The sequence below is a fragment of the Neolamprologus multifasciatus genome, chromosome 6 (genome assembly GCF_963576455.1).
Source record: "Neolamprologus multifasciatus chromosome 6, fNeoMul1.2, whole genome shotgun sequence".
In the NCBI taxonomy this organism is placed as follows: Eukaryota; Metazoa; Chordata; class Actinopteri; order Cichliformes; family Cichlidae; genus Neolamprologus; species Neolamprologus multifasciatus.
In genome coordinates, this window is record NC_140444.1 from 14,132,142 (window position 1) to 14,153,743 (window position 21,602).

The window sequence follows — 21,602 nt, forward strand, 5'->3', positions numbered from 1 at the left end:
TACAGCCAAGGTCCTTCTGTCAGATAATCCTTACACCTTTGCAGACATCCCTTTGTATGCCAATAAGTAATTTGTAAAATGTGGGTGCTTTGTGTTCTATACTTTTACAAACATAAAAACCAACAACGTAAAACTATAGGGATGCAACAGGGAACATGTTGCCGCTTTATAGTCCTTTATTAACTACTACTTATCTATTATTTAAAGTTGGTCTGTGAGGCTCATTGAAAATCGTGCTTAGGCAAAACAACCACCTGAGTCCAAAAGCATAGAACCAGCATGAATTTTACCTTGTGTTTGAGGAATATACACTTCCTATGATAATACATCTTCTCTAATTGGCTTCTTCTAGAAAAGTTTCAGCCTCTGCGCTATCTCAGATTGTATTTCTATTTCCTTTCCAAGTGAAGACGAGTGTTGCCGGGAACACCAGAAGGTGTTTCTTTACAATGTTGAAAGCTCTCCACTTTTCCACAAGCTCCTTCATCAGATACTCAAAGAAGGATAGTTTGCAGCCTTCCCATTCTAACTCCTGTTTCTCTTTGGCCATCTGTAGTACCTTATCAAGCCGATGAGCACAGAAACTGCATCGGGATGGTTTGGGGTGGTTTGTTCATATCTAGTTTAGGTGCCACCAGGTGATCCTCTCCACATACTGAGCCATGTTCACCCTTTCTTATTTGCCTTCTTTCAGCCCCACCATTCTCACATTATTTCCCCAGCTCCGTTTCTCCAAATCCTCCATATGTGCCCAGAGCGTCACCAATTTCTTCTCACACATCTTTGCCCAGTCCTTTTTAAATATTTTTCGCTGAGTCTTTAAGCTCTTTGCAATGTCGCACTAGTCTTTCGTATTTCTTCCATAAAGTCAGAATTGGTATTTTTCCCCCCATCAGTACAGCTTGAGTCCTCCAGAGGGCTCGGAGTCGCTGAAATATTTTCAAGCGTCGGGCTGGTCCTCGTTCTTAGCACGCGTCTCATTCTCGCATCTTTGAAAAAGTTAGCCTTACTGTTACTCAACATTTCTCTGGGAGACTGCAAATATCTGGCCACTTATGAAGGTCTTACGTTTTAACGCATCAAAAGTATTTATACCTCTCAACCTGTCAGGGTATATATTTCCAGTTTGTGTGAAAAAAGGGTTGGTACTTCTGGGAGCTCTTCTAGTGTGCTGCCATCTTCCTTGGCTCCCTAGTTTTTCACAGTTTTAGCAAAAATGGGAAATTGGCTGAGCAAGGTTGTATCTAAAGAAGTTAAGCAAATAATTATAAATTTATTTAATTTATTGGTTTCATCTTCAGTTTCCAAATCTATTTATGAGCTAGTGCCCAGTGATTTGCAGCATTAAAATTTGAATTAAAAAAATTAAACCTACCTTTGGCACAGCTGGGCTTTTTAAAAATTGCATAGTTGTGGATTTTCACAAAAATCTTTCTTATGGCTTCTTAATACCTTTATTAATGCTGTAAATGGTAATGCTTCAAAGCTTTTTTTTTATTCTCTTAATGTGGTTTGCTTCTTAAAGTACCGTGCCAGGACTAATCATTTTGGTAACTTGCTAAACAATAATGACAGGGAACAGCCAGAGGCTCACAGGTCTTTTATTTGTAACTCTATACAGATGTTTAAAAAAAAAAAAGATTGTAGGTGATGATATTGCTGCAAAGCTCAACTGCAGCCATGTCTTATTCTGTCAGTGTTTCTCACAGTAATGTTAAGTTGAACTGATTTTGTTTTTAAATTCTCCTCCACCAAAGTAAGTGTTTTTCTGGTCATGAGTCACAGAGACGGCTGAATTTGAAGTGTGCTCTGATCGTTATCCACACTCATTAGGATCCCCTCTTGCAGCAGCACTGATTTAGAAATTACAAAGGGTGAAGTCCCACACGCTGCAGGATTTTGAATTGTGACCGGATTCATCCCCAGTTATGTCATCCCACACTGCATTTAAATGGCACCATGAAATTTCTCACATTTTTAGAGCTGCTTCTTACATTTATCTGTGACAGTTACTCTTTGATGCTTCAGTTAATTAGAAAATCAGCCTACTTTTAGTTTACTGGTAGGCAGTATGTTGTAGTGTTCCCACAGAGCATGGAAAAGAAAGTAATCTTGGATTTTGAGTACTGGTATTCCAAACACTGCAGGGTTGCAGGCACTTGTGCTGACCTTCACTTACCCTGGTCTCCTGCGAAGAATGAGTTGGTGGGTGATTTGAACTTAATAAGAACAGAACTTGGTTTTCCTTTATCCAGTGGAACATGGAGTTCCTCATAGGTGACTGACACGAGATGTACAAGGGGATGAATCCATCTCTCAAATATGGCCTCTTGGCTGCATTAAACTGGGAGGAAGGGAGTCTGTCTATGTGATCCATTTCCTCCATCAGCCTCCAACTGGCATGCAGCAAGCAGGGAAGGACTGGAAGAATCATCTCAGGATTATTCCCATTCAGTATGAGCGCGTGATACTAGGCTGTATATTTTTCATCTACAGTCATGCCTTGTGTTTGTGTCCCTCTCTTTCTGACATTTTGGGAAAGCAATGCTGATGCTTTTTTGTTTGTTCGTGTGTGTGTGTGCTGAGGTTGGGGAGGTGGGTAGCTAGGAAGCTGGTGATTAAGATAAAGATCCAGCCTCAGTTCCAGACTCTGCATTACCACAGGGCAGACTGTATTTCAGGGAAATTATCGGGGACCACTGTCTCAGTATTCATCATCAGCACTCAGGAAACACATTTGTGTGTCAGCTTGTTTGTGTGTTAAACACATTTCTTCTTTTTTTGGTTCTATACTTGCATGCACTTCTGTGCACAGTTGAGCTTCCACAGGATATACTGTCAGCACGCAGTGGTGAACTAAATTAGGTGTGCTGGCTTTCTGAAATTTAGGGAATGAATGTCACAAAGAGAGTGGACGTTAGTGATAGTGAAAAACTGACCGGCATTGTCAAATTTTAAGTTATATGTTCCTTTTGGATTTGCTCATGTTAGTGTGTTGGACTAAGATTATGATTAAAGGTGTATTAATCTTTTTAATGGCAAATTTTAACTTTAACTACTTTTTTTAAGTAATGATTTTTTTGTTGGCTTAATCAAAGGGTTTTTCCTGCATAGAAAATGTTTTTGCACTCACAAAAGAAGTTTATTGTTGCTTAAGTATAGTAGACATTTTTATTAAGTATTAGTAATTGGCAGTAAAAGCCATATATTTTTATCAAACAAAGTAATAGACTGCTTTAATTCAGATCAGTGTCATGTATGTCTATATTCACCCACCAGAGACCCATTTTGAGACAGGCAAAACCCTAAATAAAATTGTAATTTTGGCTTTTATCTCTTGTTTTATATTGAATGTAGCTGGTTGTCAAATTTAGTCAAAACATTGCTAGAGCCTAGTACCAGCGGGCTTGGGAGATGTATGTACCTGGTGGTGTAATTTATTTTTGGGACTGTAAATTGTGTAATTTTTCAGTGCCTTTTTTTTTCCTCCCCTTTAAACAATACAGTTTTGACAGTTGAAATGTGGAATAGAGTAAGTGATTATGATTCATCAGCACACAATCCATGTGAGTCATATAGTGACGTGTTCGGTATGTTGCTTTCTGCTTTATGTAAGCCTGGCACCAGCAGACTGTGCAGTCTGACCCAGATATGAAATAATTAATAGGCACTGCCTAAAATTTCCTGCCTCTAGAATACTGGGCTGTTCTTAAAATTATAACACATGTTTACACAAATTTATGCAATCGTCCACTCAACAAGAAGAAATAATAGGCTGAAAATATTTGCTTAACATTTGCGCTAATAACCTTTATGATTAAGGTATGTGGTGTGCTTTCTACATAGGTTGCTCACATACCTTAACAATCCAGGCATTCAGATAAGTAAGCTTTAGCTGTTATGAATGCAGCACCACATCTCCACCCTACTGCTTTGAAAAAGCAGTTTTATATCTGGAGCTCTGCATGCAACTTGTTTTACCATTCCACTGCCTTTTTGAATGATCAGTGTTTGAGTTTTCTTAGCAAACATTCACAAAAGAATGATGCTCATTTCAATTCTGCACACCCCGACTTTCCTCTTTCTGGAAATTAGACATTTCCTCTTTTGTTTGGTTCCTTGTCTTTCGTTGTTTTTTTTCTTATCGTTTCTTCTACTGTGATTTCAGAACATGAAGCATAGAATAATAGGTGTCTGCCAGAAAAGTTGTTAGGCTTGGTGGCTGCATTTGAAACAGTTGAATGTTTTGTATTATTGTACCGTCATCCACATGCTGCAGTAATAATCACTAATTTTGTGGTGGCACAGACAAAACAGTAGTGTCTGTGTGTAAACTTGCACAGGGCTTGTGTGTGTTCTTCACGTTCTTGATATTCTTTGGGGTGGCTGTGGTTCAGGAGGTAGAGCAGGTTGCCTACTAATCGGAAGGTTGGTGGTTCAATCCCATACCAAGGGATTGCCCAAGGGATCCTTGGGCAAGAGACCGAACCCTAGGTTGCTCTCTGTGCTCATCAGATTGTGAATGTGTATGTGAATACTAAATAGAATACATTAGGCATAGAAAAAAGTGCTTGCATGAATGTTGAATGAATGGGTGAATCAAGTGATTTTTAGTGCTCAAGCAGAGTAGAAAAGCACTATATAAGAACCGGCCCATTTACCATTTGTTCTGGCTTAAACATTTGCATTCAATCTGTTAAGAAAAGGCACAGGAGTCATTGTCGTTCCTACATCATCTTATGCCACTTCTTTTATCTTCTATAACCTCTCTTGTTCTTTGTCCTCTCCAACAACCTCTTCTCTTGCTAAATACTGTCTGATTTATTTTTTTGTAAATTTTGTTTTCCATTCATCATCAAGCCATGTTTTCTGTGAAGCACTGAGTTTTAATTCCCAGAATTGGGGATATTTCCAAAGATCTGAATCTCAGTAAGGCGTTTCTTAGCATGGTGGTCTTGAATGACTTCCAATGATTAAAATCCTATTTTAAGAACCACCACTAGAAATATTTAAAGGCTGATATAAGAAAGTTTAGTAATGTGTGTGTCCTCACATAAAATGCTGTGTTCAGCGTGTTTGACAATAGTTGTACCCTTACACTAATGAGATAAAGCAGCTGGACAGGATTTTCTAGTCTGTTTTGGTTGTTTGTCTTAACTGGATTGTCAAGGCTAAAGAAACAAATACAAACAACTGCTTAAAAGCTACTTTTCATAACACTGGTGACAGGAAAGGGGGAAAAAAGTTTATTCTGTGTAATTCTTATTTTTGCCTTCAGTGATTCATAAATTTGCCTAGAACTTACTGTTGATGCATAGGAAGGGTGCTTTCACAGCACATGTGTTAAAGAATAACACCTTGATGCAATCAGTAGATGCAGATGTGTTTGATCAAGAACATCAAACAACCACAAAAAGGCAAGCCATGCTTCCGTACAATTTCAGCATAAATTTGAAATTGTATTTCATTTGATGACCATTCTTAATCTCAAATTAAGAAATGGGCACCAATGCACCAATTCTTCAGCAAAATGTTTTGGTGAAGTTTGTAAATCTGTGACTTTGCCCAAAAAATACAAATACATGCCAGGGGGGGATTCAAAAAGGTCTATGGCCACCCACATCTGTGCAGTTCCTCTTTATAAGACTGTAGACAAGAAAAAAATATTGCACAATTAAATGCTTTGTATTTATTTATTTTTTGTTAGAGGAAATTACCCAGACTTTTCAAAGAAGTACAAGTCTTCTTGTCGATGCCAATCTACTGTGCATTTATGCAGCATAGATTCCAAGTGAACTAGAAAGTAGATTAAGAAGACTATGCGTCCATGTTGTATGCAGCTGTCCGTGTGCATGTCCAATATGAAGCAAATGTGTGACTGTGTGTGTCTGCATGTCTGCTTGATCTTGCCTGTAGCGCCTCGGTCACTTTGCTGTGGTTAGATTTTGTAGTGCAGCACCGAGATCCGTACCCAAACTTCCTCCAGCTCTGTTTAGTCTGCATTACTAGTATATACTTCAACTGACCACACACACTACACAGGTTCTATACACTCATTTACCGTTTACATGGCCCTCATCATCATATGGAAATGTTTATATCTACTCCAAGATGCAGCTGCTCCAGCTGTATTTATCATTTCTGTTATCAGAAGACATCATTTTTCAGATCGTAATTACTTGTGATAATCCAAACATCAAATATTAATGTAATGTAATGTAAGGGTTTTTTTTTCCACCAGAGATTTACTTTTAAGCTCCAGAAGGTGAGGATTGTAAAATTCCTAAATCCTCATTTAGTCTGCATTTGTGAGATTTTGTTTTGTTTTGTTTTGTTTTTTTTCATGGCAAAGAATGGTATCTGCAGTCTGATTTTTTTTCCCCCCTTTTTGTTTTGTTTTGTTTTTCCTCTCTCTGTTGAATGACATCAGATAAGGCTATCTTGAGCTGAAAGTCTAACATTTTTTCGGCTCTGCTGTTTTACTACTGAATGTTATATGGCATGTGGAACTCTAGTGACATGGTTTTTATTCAAGTGTACCTGTTATGCTCATAACTCCATATCATTATTCTTTGACTCTTTTTGAGTAGTTTTAAGATTCACAGCATAAAGTAATGCATAATTAGCTTGTACTGGGGATTTTTGGAGCTTTGAAGTTAATCTTCTGTCATTTCAGCTCCTATATCTTTAAGGTCAGGCGTACTGTAAAACTCCTTTCCTCTAATTGTCTTTCCTCGCAAACACCAGGTTGGTGATTCTTAGTTAGGCACTTCATGTATGTCTAGGAGTAGAAAGAGCAGTTGGAAACTGAGCATTTAGAGCAGTCTGATGGCTGAGATTTTGTCTGATAGTTACATTTTTGTTATTAGTGATTGTATAGTCATTATTGACATCATTATTTGAAGCTTTTCTCATATTTCCTATAAGCATCTGCCATTGTAACTGTATATGATAAAGTGGAATAATAATGAGTGGATGAACTTGGACCTATTTTATTTTTCCATTACTTTGCAGACAATGAGCCAGAGTCAGTGCAGTATTAATCTTACCCATGGACTAACTGCCCTCTGGTGCAGCAGTCCTATCACTAAAATGATAACACAGTGTTATCGTCTTGGTTAGTTTTGAATTTCATGATGTAGCGTGGACAGCACTTTGTTAGTAGGCTGGTGGTTGGAGTGTAAGTGAGTAGGGCTGTTCGATATAACGATATATATTGGATGACAATATAAAAACATCCATCATTTCATTTTACGCTATCGTTTGTTTCGTGGTGTCGCAAAACAAACTGTTTACAGCAATATTTTTTTGTTATTATGCATCGGTTAAAACATTCGACTCCAGGTACACGACGCGCAGCTGGAAACACTTCACGCAAGTCGAGCTGCCCGAGATTCACAGAATTTTCAGAAAATGTAAGATTTTTGTGATCTATATCCTATCGGGACGCTAGATGTCTTATATCGGGATATGAGATTTTGGTCATATCGCACAGCCCTATAAGTGAGGATAAATGAAAAGCAGCACGTTTACTTTTTCCTGGTCAGCTTCATAAAATATAACACTTGGTACGTTCATTATTGGTTGTTTTGAATTTCAGCATTACAGACACTGACTCTTGGGGATGTAATTACATAATTACATCCCCAAGTGTGAGTGAGAAGGAAACAAGTTGCTTCCCACTGAGGTCATCAGTTTTTGTTGGTGCTTGGATTTCATGTTTTGGGATAACTAACCCTCAGGTTTCTGCTATGTAAAATTATATCCTCTTTCATTGATAAGGTTGTTTTTAGTTGACTTGTGGATTTTCCTGTTAGATTTAGGAAATAAATCTAATAGGAACACCAAAGAAGACGTAAAGGAGCATTGCTCTGGAGAGATGTCAGCTCTCTTTAACTTAAGATTAATGATACTTGATATCAGATCAGGCTACGGTGATTTGTTTTGAGTCATTACTATTAAAAATGACAAATTAAACCCGGCTTTAACATTTTCTGGTGGTCTGTTTGTATCTTAACACAGCACTGTGTTTTAGGAAGCATTTGGCATATATAAGGAGTCTAAGTAATGAAATCCCACAGGGCGCTGCCATTCCCATAACTCAGCGTTACTGTTCCCCACTCATGACCTGCATTTTATCACGTATGCTTGTTGACACATTTATTACACTTTATTAGTGACACCTATACTACGTTACACTATAGTCTGTGAATTTGCCTCTCTTAATAGCTTTGTAAAACTTGTTCCGTTGTTTCAGTCAGTCTTTAGTTTAATCTGCTTTTCAAATTACTTTTGAACTTGGTGGCATCAGTATAGAGCGAGCAGGAAAATGGAAAGACTGAACACCTCAGTATTGCATAACAACCTCTGACGGGAGAAGAGGTGGGCTTCAATATGCAGAACACATTAAACTTTCCAAGTGCTTCAAGAGGATTTTCCTGCTGAATGTGGAGGAGAAATATCACCTTTTGCTTTTCATATGGCTGCAAAATAGCATTTCTGACAGCCCTTACTAAATTCTTAGGAAAAAATCCTAAATGCTTAAAGGTATTACTCCATGCATATTTTATTAAAATATGTATAGACTAATACAAAAGTAACCATTCTCCAGTATGATGTACAATGTGTATGACAATGTATATGTGTTTGTGTGTTGGGTGGGACGATTATAGCTTTTCAAAAGTTAAATTTGAGCATGTCTAAAGGCAGGTATTTGGTTTACAAAGGATTTTTCAGCAGCGATTGCATTGCAATTAAAATACTCCTGGTTTTGTCTTCCTGTCAATGCCTAAACTATATAAATCCTCTAGGGTTGCAACTGGCAGATACCTTTTATTGTTTGTTAATTTTTCAATGATTATTTCTTTGGCTCTAACATCAAAAACTTGCAGTTTCCTTTTTCCCTTTCGACCCAACAGTCTAAACCCAAATATTTTCAGTTTACTTTTATGTTAAAAGTCAGTTCAAATGGGAATGTAAAACCAAACATACTGCGTTTCTGCTTAAAAGATACAGCTTGCAGCTTTGAACTCCCCATTGCAACACTCATTGCAAGTTTCTATACTGAATTGTTTTTATTTCTTTTTGTCTTATTACTTTTTTTGTTTTTGAACAGGATGTCCCCCATCTCTCTGTCATTTCTCTCTCTTCCTTCCTCTCCTTCACTCACCCCCGGATCTAGCCCAGACAGCTGTCAGACGGCTCTGCCGGTGTGGCTCCAGTTTGGTGTACTTTTTTTTTTTTTTTTTTTTTTTTTCTTATCTGTTTTATGCATGTGTTGTGCACACATGCACCTACACACACAAACGCACGTGTACACGCACACTTCCTGTGCCAGTTCCTCAACACAGCACAGTACTTAATGCTTGTCAAAGTGTGTTTGGGGACTCTGAGGGGATTCCAGGGACCCCTAGAATGTAAGGTTCTCTATTTTTAATCCCTTTAACACAGAGAAAGTGAAATTAGATTCAGTTGATGGTGTAAATATAAGGCCAACAGAGAACATTATGTCAAATCAAAATTATATATTTTTTTCTTCTCATGAAAGTAAAAACGAGGGCAATGTGCAACATCCACAAATGTTATTATTGTCGGGAAGGAAGGCAAGACTTCAGGGACCGCACTTTCTTCCCCTCCAATGTTCTTCTGCTACTGTTTCAGCTGTCGGACTGCCCATCTCTGTTTGCTTGAGTGTCTGGTAGACCACTCAGCGTATACTGTATAAACACACAAGCACGTCCACTGCCACTCAAGTTACCCCCCCCCCCCCCCCCCCCCACCACACACACACACACACACTCGCCACACTCACTCCATGCTCTCTATCTGTGTTTTCAGTGTAACTGTGGTTGAGATACAGTTTTGGAGGATGTGAGTTATGCAGTGGTGGAGATTAGGATCATGTAGCCTAAACTCTGAACATAATTAAAATAACAGTTCCAGGTGCAAAAGTCAAAGAGTAAAGTGCAAATGGTTGTCTGTCTCTGTGGCCATGCCACACTAATGCGTTTTCGTTTCTCTTTGTTTTGGCCTTCCATCCACACTGAGACGGCGTTTTAGGTCAAGGTGGATACATTTGAAAACGCTGTTTTTGCGTTGCAGTGTGGACAGCGAACCCAGAGCCTTTTTGAAAACGATGGCATCTTTACAGTAATCAGTATGGAAGCTCATTGGCTTCTATGCTGACTTAACCATCTGCGCAGTAGACAGTTTTTTCCAAGTGTCAGGTGTAGCCAGCAGATGTCCAGGCCAACATTTCAAAATGGAACCGGAAAAGTAATGATACCAAGAATTAGTTGGTAAATATCACACACATTCATGTAATGCTTCTATATGAGAAGAGTGACAGGAAATATAACATGCACTGCGACACTTCTGTCACTGCTCTTTCTCGCCTACCTCTGTCTTCACACTAGTTGCCTATCTCTCACCATTTAGTCTCACACTTCTGTCAGCTATTACACTCCTTTCTCAATGTCCTGTCAACTAGAATAAAGCTGCAAGATGAATAAAGACATAGGGTGTGTTCACACTAGATACGGTTGCCTTGTACCTGTAAGTGTGAACACACCTATTTTCCACTGATTGTGCCCCCTACCTAGCTGGCCTGCTCTCACACTGTGCTTTAGTGGTCTAGGTCCAAGTGGGGGTATCAAATGGTCTCAGTAGATCAGTTACTTTTGTGCTTTTTTTTTTCTCTTTCAAGCACACACAGACACTTTTGAAATATACTTTTTGAAGAGCAGTTTTATATTTTGGGGAATACGTAGGGAAGGAGTGCCACATTAAAAAAAAACAAAAAACAGCTTAAACCTTACTTTAGGTGTTGGTCTATTAAATTTGTTAAGCATTACATGTTATCCAAAGGGCAAGATATAGCATCACTTTATTAGCAGTTTTCTATAAGAAGTCAAACTTGTGTGGTATTTTGGCCCTTGTTCTTAAATAATATATGACTATCTAGCTTTTTGTATTGTGATTAAAATGCAGGTTCTCATGTAGAGGCTAGCTTGTCCTTTTGCCTTCACTGCTCCATCTCATCTCCTCTTTTATCGCTCTTTTCTCTCTGTTGGCACTCTCCTTGATCTCCACCTCCCCATCCCATCCTCAGAATGCTTTTTTTCCACGTCACAGTCATGAACATCATCATTTTCCACCTGTCATCTCTCTTTGTGTTGTTTATAGACGCTAATAGTCCACGCAGAGACTGTTAATAAATTAATCCATCCATATGGGAATAAATCCACGTAACTATTGTTTTCATGTTACTTTGTGCATAGACCTACACTGCATACTAGTTATAGTTTTCATCCCTTCAAATAACCAGTTGGCACTTAGATTGAAGCTATAGTTGCCTTTTAAGATAAAGCTGTTATGACACGGACAAGCATTTTCTGCACACAATTTTACATGTACTGAATAGTAAATAAACACATTAAAGTAGTTTAAAACTATAGCCATGTCAAAACAGTCATTTGAACTTTTTGACTATCTACACACAGGTAAGCAGCTTCAGGAGCAAATTGCCTTTTTGGGTGAACTGAAAGCACAATAAGCAACAATGTTTTTCTATGTCTAATGGCCGTCTTCCTTTGTCTCTTCCTTAGTTTCTTATACATGAAACAAATCACTCTTCCAACCCAAACCTTACATAGTTTGACATCTGAATCACAGTAGCCTTCTAATCTTAGATATCGACAAAAATGACTTTACATTCTTGAACCACTATTTACTTGGATCACATCCATTGTGGTCTGTTCTCATAAAGATACTGGACCAGCTTTCCACTAGCCGAAGTATTAGACCGAAGTAAGCTATTTCCCAGTCACAAGTATACCTAATAAGTCACATGTGAATAACTTTCCTCTGGTATATTATACTTCAATGTATCAGATTCAAGCGTTATTCTTCCTGTATGATTATTCCATTTACTTTGTGACTCAGGCTTTAGATGGTCTTGCTTGACTCACAGCTCATTTCCTTTTCCTTAATTCCTTAATTCTTATTATCTGGACCTAGATTCTTTACTGACTCCACATCTTTCATCAGTGATTTCACAAGATTAAAAAAACTCCCCATAAGTTCTTATTTACCAGCTTCCCTGCATCCAAAATACTAATTTAGAATAATCTTTGTATTTTATTAGGTGATATGGAAAAACCAAAACTCTGATATGAACAACATATCAGTAGTTGTTCTGATATTATTCTGAGAATATAATAGCACTATATTTTATTATAAGGAGGATTGCTTTTCCATCTTTCCATGTAACTATGGATAAAAGTATATAAATAGAGATTTTTTTAAATACATTTGACCATTTTTAAGCTTTATGCCAGTTATCATTAAATTTGATGGTAATCAAACATATGCCCGATTTATTGATGGTTCATAATGATAAATGTGGAAACAATTGAACTTGATGAAATGAACTTTTCATTTTTTATTTATGGCATGCACTCAATAGATTTCCAGACAAAGTCCTGCCCTACTTTTTCTTATCTCTCACTGCCATCCCTGCTACTCTTCCCTCAGTGTTTCCACTGTTTCTGGAATACCATCACTGTCATTCCCTAGTTATTTTACCCCCCCTTCCCTCCCTCTCTTTTGCTGTATTTCTCTCCATTTCTCCCCTTCTATTATCTGCATTCCACAGATTTGTGACTGTAGATATACCTTTCTCCTCCCTTCCTGACATTTCTTCCTCCCTTCTCATTCCACCGTAAATTCCTGCCTCCAGATGAACATTTTGCCTTTACCTTCTCACCCCTCTATGTAGTGACTACATTCACTCTAAATTCCTGCCTGCAAATTGTTGGCATCTCCTCAGGGAGCAGAGAGGAGGGGGAGTGTCAGCTGTAGTCTACTGGCCTCTCAACTGAGTGACACAATTGGCATCCTGCGCATTTACTGGGCTCAAGGAAGGCTCAGTGTAGGAGGCTGAGAAATCGAGTAATGGTTTTATAGAGGAAGTGTAGATTAGGTTTTGGAGACCCATAAATGCTTATTCATACCACATCATCATTATTTTATTTTTATGTATATTTCTTTTTTGGAGAGTGTACTTTTGGAGAGTGTAAGATAAACTTTCATATAGGCAACTTGTGCTGACGTCTTCCCCTCATGAGCTCTATTCCTTGTATTGCAGTGAGCAAGTAAGCGAGGAAGGGAAGTGGAAATGTTTGGTTTAACTTTTAAACAATACTGTGAATGAGACTGCATAAGGGAGTTGTAAGAGTCATAATAGAGACAAATCTGTGGGAAGATGCAGGCCTTCCCTCTTATTATCATTATCACAAAGGCTACCACGATGCAACCGGGTATATTACAGAGGTAGGAAAGAAATATCTATACAGCTCTTGGCACCAAATATTTTTATTAAAATATGCAGGTTCCTTAATTACTTTGTCTTAACAGAGTCACTCCTAGCAATGGCAGTCTTGTAGACTTTGGTCATTTTAGATGTAAGTTTGCTTAGATGTTAGAGACATTTAATCCCAATGTTCATAAACTCTGCAAACTGGTAGTATGGCTTGGTGTACCTTGGTGTGGAATAATGTTGAACTTTATTTTGTAAATACAGTCCTTTATTGGCCAGACTTTTATTATGTTTCTGTTGTTGTTGTGTTTTTGTTTGTTTGTTTTTCCAAATTGAAAAAGGTGATGTTAACATGGTCTCAAGCAGCTTAGTTTAGCAGCTTGAAGCTTTATTCTCAACCCACATTGGCAGGCAGCAGGTGAAATCTGTTCAGAGGCGAGAGTAATAAAATTCTGGCTTTGGGCCATAAACACATTTCATTACCTGGCAGACAAGACTTGGTAAAGTAGAAAAGTATTCATTTTTCCCCTCTATATTGTTAATTTTCCAAATCTGATGTATTTTTGTGCAACTTTCTGTCCCTGAAGTCACTTAAATTGTTGCTATAGGTGGATACTTGAATGAATATGCAAGCCAGTGCATTATTGAAGAAGTAGTTGTCTCTATAGAATCTTATAGAAATTATTCACTTTTATCATCATTTAAGGCTGGGTGAGTGTCCTCCATTTAATTTCCAGCAATTGTGAAAACAAGCTCATCAGACTAAAATGATACAGCTCTTGGTACAACCACACCCATTTCTCCTCCTCCTTGAAAAGCTCTAACTGTCTCCATGCTTAGTTCACCCAAGATTAGGGTTTGTGCCCTCACTAACCATAGTTTAAGTTAGCAAATAATATTTCAAACTATTTACATTACAGGTAGTAACTAAAAAAATGCTGATTAAGACTTTCACCATGTTTTTTTTTTTTCTTTGTTTGTACCCTGCATATTTGACAGGAATGCTTTGTTAGCTTTATGTTGCTAATGCAATGAGGTTTAACATATCCTAGTTAATAGTCAAACCTGACACCCTGGCATAAGCTGTTAAATATAACTCAGCTTGTAAATTGCATTTGGCCTCCTCCTTATTCTGGCTGTGTTGTGTTTAATCCAGCCCCAACGAATTATATTCCACTTTGTGCTTTCTAGTATGTCATCGCCTGTTGGGTCATTGAACTTTTTTTTGTTGTTTTTTTTTTCAGTTTGTTTATTTGTTTGTGAGAATGCCTTTTTTGGCAGAAAACTGGGATTCTGCTTAAAAATATTTAAAGTGCTTGCATACCAGAAGCCTTTTCTTACCCGGCCCTGCATGAGTTTTAGCGAGACCTGAGCTTTCATCGGGCTTCTTCTCAAAGTCAATAGTGTTGAACATTTTCTTTTGCGCCACACTGTTTACTATGCTAATATTTGGTAACTCTGAAGCTCCATGGGCTTAATGCTATCTAAATTAAATACCAGCACAGCAGTAAACTTGCACATTAGTTTAATCATCACAACTTAAGGCAAATATGCACTAAACTGAACTTGAAACAATGAACATGATACTGAAAAAGGCTCTTCAAAAGAGTGTTCCTTGCATGTTCAACAGCAGGGTGGTGCTGATGCAGCATTTGTTGGCTGTACTGTCCTCGGATTGCTGCTGGATAATTAATTGAGCAAATGGACCACAAAATGGCTGCATTTGGCTGTAGTGTTAGCTGTGTGCAATCACACAGGGTTACTCAGACAGCGCAACCCAGCTCTGCTCTATCTGAGAATGCAGTAGGCTAGAGGCATGCTGGTGGTTGTGCAGTGAACTGGTGATTGCAAATCACACACATTTGTGAACTCTAATGCAGCCTTTTTCTTATCATCCCTTTTTAAAAATATATATATTTTTTTCCATTCATCTTTACATTGTCAGGGTCTGCAGGCAGTTTGGTCAATTTATTAACATTTATTCATTGATTGACAGATCAAGCAATTACATTTAGTTTGTGGTGCAGTTGCCAGACTTGTACCATTTCAAGGTTCTTTTTATTAATATTTTTGAGATTTTACTCGGGTCCTTTGCAACAGAAGTACTCAACCGGAATTAAACTGATTAACTTGCGATCTATTCTGACCGTTACGCTCACAGGACACTCAAAGGATTTGGAGTCCGATCCCACATAACACCCCTCACCCCTTTTCCGAACAAATGCAGGGCATTTAACAACTGTTGATGACTTCTTGTTCAGGGTCCCTTGAGAAAAAAAGTCAGAATCACCCGGCGCCCCCCCCCCCCCCCCCCCCGCATGTGTCTGTTTATGACCTTTCACCTTATGACCAGAACTAATACCAACCTTTATCTTGACACTTTTATTCTGACAGATGGAGATGTTACAAAAGTGCCGCCTGTCTAAATGCCTCCCTTTGTGATCAAAGACACTCATAATATTTTGTTACCGTTTCTTTTTTTTTAAATTCACAGTATAATTATAACCAAATGTGAATTCATGGAAATTGCAGGGGTGGCAATGAAGAGTAATACATTTTTTTCAGTTGTAAGATGTAATTTGTACACATTATTATATTATAATTAAAAATATTTTAAAAATTTCCTCTGTTTACCTCTGTTGTAGCAAATGAAAGTATCACCATATGAAATCATTTTATAATCTGAGAAGATGGAATCCTGACTTAACCTGAGATGATTGGACAAAAATTGCATTGTAAGGAAAATTAATTAAAAGTTTGGCTGGGCCATATCATACTGTTCACGGTAATACCGGTATAATGTTGGGCAACGATAAGAAAATGTAATACCGTGATAGAATATGGGTAACACGCACATGCACAGTGCCTTTGTTTTCATACGCACATGGGGGGAAAAGCATGGCGGCGACGGAGAATGAGAAGGGCGAAAGCGGATTGATGAATGAAACAGATGAACCAGAATTGGTTTGTAAAAATGCTGCAACTTCAGTGGTGTGGAACTGGTTTAGCTTTCGTCCGTCAGATGCGCAACAAAGCACTATTTTTGGTAGAGCATGCTAGCGGGCCGTCGTTATTACAGTGTTTTTTGGAAAATACGGCACACTTAAAATCAATCCTTTGATTTTTCTGAAAATCGACAGTGCCCCTTATAATCCCGTGTGCCTTATGTATGAATTCTAGTTGTGTTTACTGACCTTGAAACGATTTTATGTGGTATACAGCGCTCGAAAATCTGTCAAATGTTTTAGTACGATTTTGCTAAGCTACGAAGCTTAGATGGTTAGTTGATGGATTGTCGGAACATTACGGCTATCGTAGGCAGGAGCCTCGCCGAGTGATACGTACTGTGCTTCAACATAATATTACAGTGTTGTGTGTGTGTGTGTGTATAACCTCTTTGTAAGTTTTGTGGATATTATACATGGTTATGCTGAGGATATGTCGGCCAATTTCCACTGGAAATGCCTTTTGGTTAAACTGCCAGCAACGAATTTGCATTTGGACTGTTAAATTTTTATATAACTTTAATGCACATAAAAAAACAGCTGCTCGTTTAAGTGAAAATACATTGATGGGTTTTTTTGTTTGGTTTGTTTCGCACTAATAAAGTTGTGGAGTTGTAAAGTGTTTTGTCTAGTGTCAATTATATCGTCAGTTATATTGTTATCGCAAATTTTCAAATGTATATCGTGATAAATATTTTTGGTCCCATTGCCCTGCTCTAATTAAAAGCCATTTAATTGTTAGTCGTTTATAGCCCGCGTCCTCGTTTTAACACATTCAAATGTAGGTTTGGAAGGTTTTCATGGGCTTTAAATGGTATACTTCCAGTTCCCCGGGGGAAGTGGTACCGTTGACCTCTGAAATGTACAGACACATTGTCTGGATTAGTGAAAGGGCACTGTGTGTCTCCACATCCCTTAGCTACCAGACAGTGGTAAAAACATTATCCTTCTATGTTAATTGCTTAGATGTGTAAGTTTGGTTTGGGGTAGCTGTTTCACTGGCTTATTTTAGCCTGTGTAATGTGGTGATCCACTTGCAAATTATCCCAAAACAGCAGCTGCTCCTTTAAATCATTTTGAATAAACAATGGAGTAGAGTTGACCCCATTTTGAACTTTTAACTGCTACCACAGCTTTGTTTAAGATGAGAGCAATATTGGGTGGTCAGAGGACTACGTTAGGCGGAAGCTACTTATTTATTTATCTTTTCCCAAGAATCTGTATTATTAAAAGTATTTTTTTCAAGCACAGCATGTGACTATGATTTTTAACAAAAATACTGTGGAATATATTGGCTATCCATGTTTAAAATTGATTAATCAAACACTGCAGTGAGAAGAGTGTGAAAATAGATGCAAATCTCTTGAGGTTTTTAACTGAACTGATATTTGATGTAAGTTAATCATCAAAACTTCATGTTATTGCAAGACTAGGAAAAGAGAGCAATCAAAATAGCTATTATTTATTGTTTATATATTATTTATTGTTTTAGTATGTACTGTTAGTATTTCCAGTCTTAAGATTACCTACCAAGAATGTCTACAACTGTAACCTGTATTTAAGGTTAAGTGAATTGTGAGAAATCTTTGTATAACATCAGCAGCTAAACAGAATTATTGAAACAGGAGATGTCGTGCTAAAAATCATACATCTAAATTACCAGGAATTCTGAAATTCTTTCATTAAACAATAGAGAGAAAATGACAGTTAGTGGTTGTCATTTGTGACTGCGCAAGTATTCAGTCAGACTTATTATCTTTCCCCTTGCTTTTAAAATTTGGTTTTATGGTTGGGATGATGACCCATAGACAACACAAAGGACAGCCTCACCCCAGGGCTTCTTGGTGGTTTACTGTTTCCTAGTTGACCTAGCTTTCCGTGTTAGGATCTGAATGAGTCTGGTCTCCTGCCAGCCATGGCTTGCCTGCTCACGTGGCAGCTATTTAACACTGTCAGATCCCTAGAGGGCACAGTGTGAGATTTGACTCATTGGTGATTGTAGTTCACAGTGGAAGAGGTGTGCATATGTGTAGATAAGGTTATAAAAATATTTCGGCATATTTTCTAAATCCTTATGGGAGGGCTGTAAATTGATATAGAAATCTGATCTGGGGTAGGAGTAAAAGCTGCAATAACTCAAATAGGAGCTTCTTTGTTGTGTTTTTTTTAAAAATCTTTTCTTTTAGTTGTACAAAGTCCCGTTTATCTTGTGAGACAGTGTTATTGAAAATTAATTTTTGTTATATTGTATTTAGTCCATATTAAGATTGTGCCAAATTCATGTTTTCTAAGAGCATTAGGTACGTTTTGTATTCATCATAAAGTACCTAAAGTCATGTTTGGTGCCAGTTAAGTCAGTTTTATTTTCTGTATCCTGGTGCTTTTAGTCATTTCATTTTAGTTTGCTTTTGCTGTAATTGTTTTGGGGGTTTTTGGATCTCAGTTCTCCTTAAGAAGCTAATTGGAGGAGGATGCTTTCTCTCTGATTTGAAGTTCATTAGCTCATCAATAATGACGATCTTTTCTCTAAAAAGCACTTAGTTCTGGACTGTAACCCATATGGACATGTGAGTGTGTACTATTTGTTTCATGAAATGTCACTTTTAATATTGTCTTGTTCCCTCCCATGCTCTTACAGCACAAATTTAGAAAATCACCAGTAACATAGTTACCTGCAGTAATTATTTCTATCCCTCTTAGATCTTGTGTTAGTCTTATTTCACTGATTATTGATTTGTTGTGCAAGTTACACCCCCTTGAACATATTAAGCACTATCAGTAGCTTTATTCTGATGTGCCTGGCAGCACAGTTGGTGAGAGGCCATTGATAACAAGAAAGAGGATTTTCGCCCTGTGGTAATTGTGGCTGAGACAGTGGAACAGTGTGCAGATTAATCCCTTAATTTTCACTAAAACAGTTTGGTAACTTAAGAGCCAAGTGCACCCAATTTAACCTGCTAGCTACTAATCTGTGCTGCCTCTTCAGCACTGGTGAGTGCATACTGCTGTTGGGTCTACACTCCAGATTTCTTTGAGGTTACCAGCCTGGCTCCTGACCTCTAAATGACAACCCATGTCTCCAGTTTGCGTAATGATATATTTGGAATTCACTTAGAATATGTGTTATATAGAATATAACAACTACATATATATCTATATATATATATATATATATATATATATATAGATATATAGATATATAGATAGATAGATATATAGATATATATATAGATATATATAGATATAGATAGATATATATAGATATATAGATATATATAGATATATAGATATATAGATATATATAGATATATAGATATATATAGATATATAGAGATATAGATATATAGAGATATAGATATAGATATAGATATATATAGATATAGATATATATATAGATATAGATATAGATATAGATATATAGATATATAGATATCTTACTATACAATTGATAAAGCCTACATGAGAGCAAATAAATGGGATAGAGGTGATGCCTATGACTTTACTTTTAATTATTTATTATTAAAAGCTTCAGTTGTTGTGAATAACCACAGCAAATTGTGCCCTATAATCAGGAACAAACTAAAGGCTTTATTTTGTTTGTTTTTGTTTTTGTGGACAGAATGATCAAAGCTTTTACTCAGTTACTCATTTTGGCTTGACTATGTTGATTGTATTTAGCAGGCAAGAATTTCAAAGCAGAAGAGCAAATGAGCTTTCTGACCAAGTTTGTACTGCTAACACCTTGAAATACATCTGTATTATAGAGTCCTACAAATACCCTGAAGCATGGGTTTCATGCCTATCCTGATCATTCTGGAGGGTTTTTTTTTTTTTTTTTTGCAGTATTTAGTCTTTCAGTTGTAGCATCTATTCACATATGTCCTGCCAAGATTTCAGACCTCTTGTTTTTCACTTTTTGGCCAACATAACCGTGTCCATTTTGTCCCATGCGAGGTTATTTTGGCTGCTTCTGATTTGGCCTGCACCCGTTGGCTTTGGCTGTGTAATTTCCCCCGACAAGTGGATGGTTAGTGTTCATCCAGTCAACGCAGTTTGGTTTGTGTTGAGATTGTCTGTTCCTGTGCTGTGATTCTGATTTGATTGACTGTATCATTTTGGTCACTGTCCAAGTCTCTACATTCAATGGCTGTAATGCTAGGTTTGTTTCTCAAGTTGGCCTCATATCTTTATCGGAAGTAGTGCTCATTAGTGGCAGGTTCTCACACACACACGCAATCTGTTATATAATCCACGTACACAATAGATGCCCACTGTTTTGGCTTGTCTTAATGCGTTTGAAAACTTCTAGTTTGACAAATGCATAAGAAACTGTTTATTTGCTGTGCTGAATCAAATAGTAAATGATGTATGCAGTAGGCAGTCTGAGTTGGTAGTATTGCTTTATAATTGCTTTATAATGCCTTTATCCATAGTGCCTAGGTATATAGTCTATTGCAGCTCAGATTGTTTTATTTGTATAGTTATATATTTTTTCATAGTCTCTACTATATTTCTAATATGGAGTTTCCAGAATAGGTTTTGTATGTTTTTAGTTATTGTTTATACTATAGCTTTTATATGTGTAAGTTTTTGTTTGGCTTTTGTTGTGGAGGGCAAAGAAGATTTCTTTGCACGGGCAAACATGTTTCTTTATTGTGCATATGACAATACAACTTTGAAGCTTGAAACTCTGCTGCCATAAACGTCTGATCAATGGCAGCTTTTAACCTGCTCTGTGTATAGTATAGCTGTCGTCCTGTTTTCTGCTGCAAGTAGGTGCCGGTTAAGCATTATACAACAGCTCTTCTACCGGAAACTTACCTTTTGGACTCATCAGAAATTAAAGTTCTCAGTTGAGGCTAAGAAAACAGAAAGGGGGCATGGCTTACAATCAATTCTGTTTTTTGGGTTTTCCTTTTTTTCTTTCAGCACAAGGAAAGCTTATATGCAGCAAAAGATGAGACTTATGTTTGTAAGCAGATGTTATACCTTTACAGCTCATTGAGCTGCCTTGGGCTCAGCAGAAGATTTGCACTACCTCCTGTTTAAGTTGTTCTCGATTAACTGTGGTGTTTGCTTTCTTGCTCAAGGACTAAAACTCAGTGAAGCTATTTGGAAAGAGAGAAGTTACCTGTACCTGTATTAATAATGTATTGGCAGGGCTTGCCCAGGACCATGAATAGAAAGCAGTGAATATTAAAATACATGGCTAAAAGCAGAGAGACTGAATAGTGTGTGTTTCTTTAGTGCCTTTTTGTGATAGGGATCTTGGTCTGTCT

General features: G+C 37.5%; 1 protein-coding gene across 2 annotated transcripts in view; it reads left to right on the forward strand.

Moving 5' to 3' along the window:
* The window catches only part of LOC146516627 (E3 ubiquitin-protein ligase SMURF2-like), a 62,381-nt gene that overhangs the window by 5,680 nt on the left and 35,099 nt on the right, over window positions 1-21,602 (forward strand). The gene's annotated exons all lie outside the window — the stretch shown is intronic.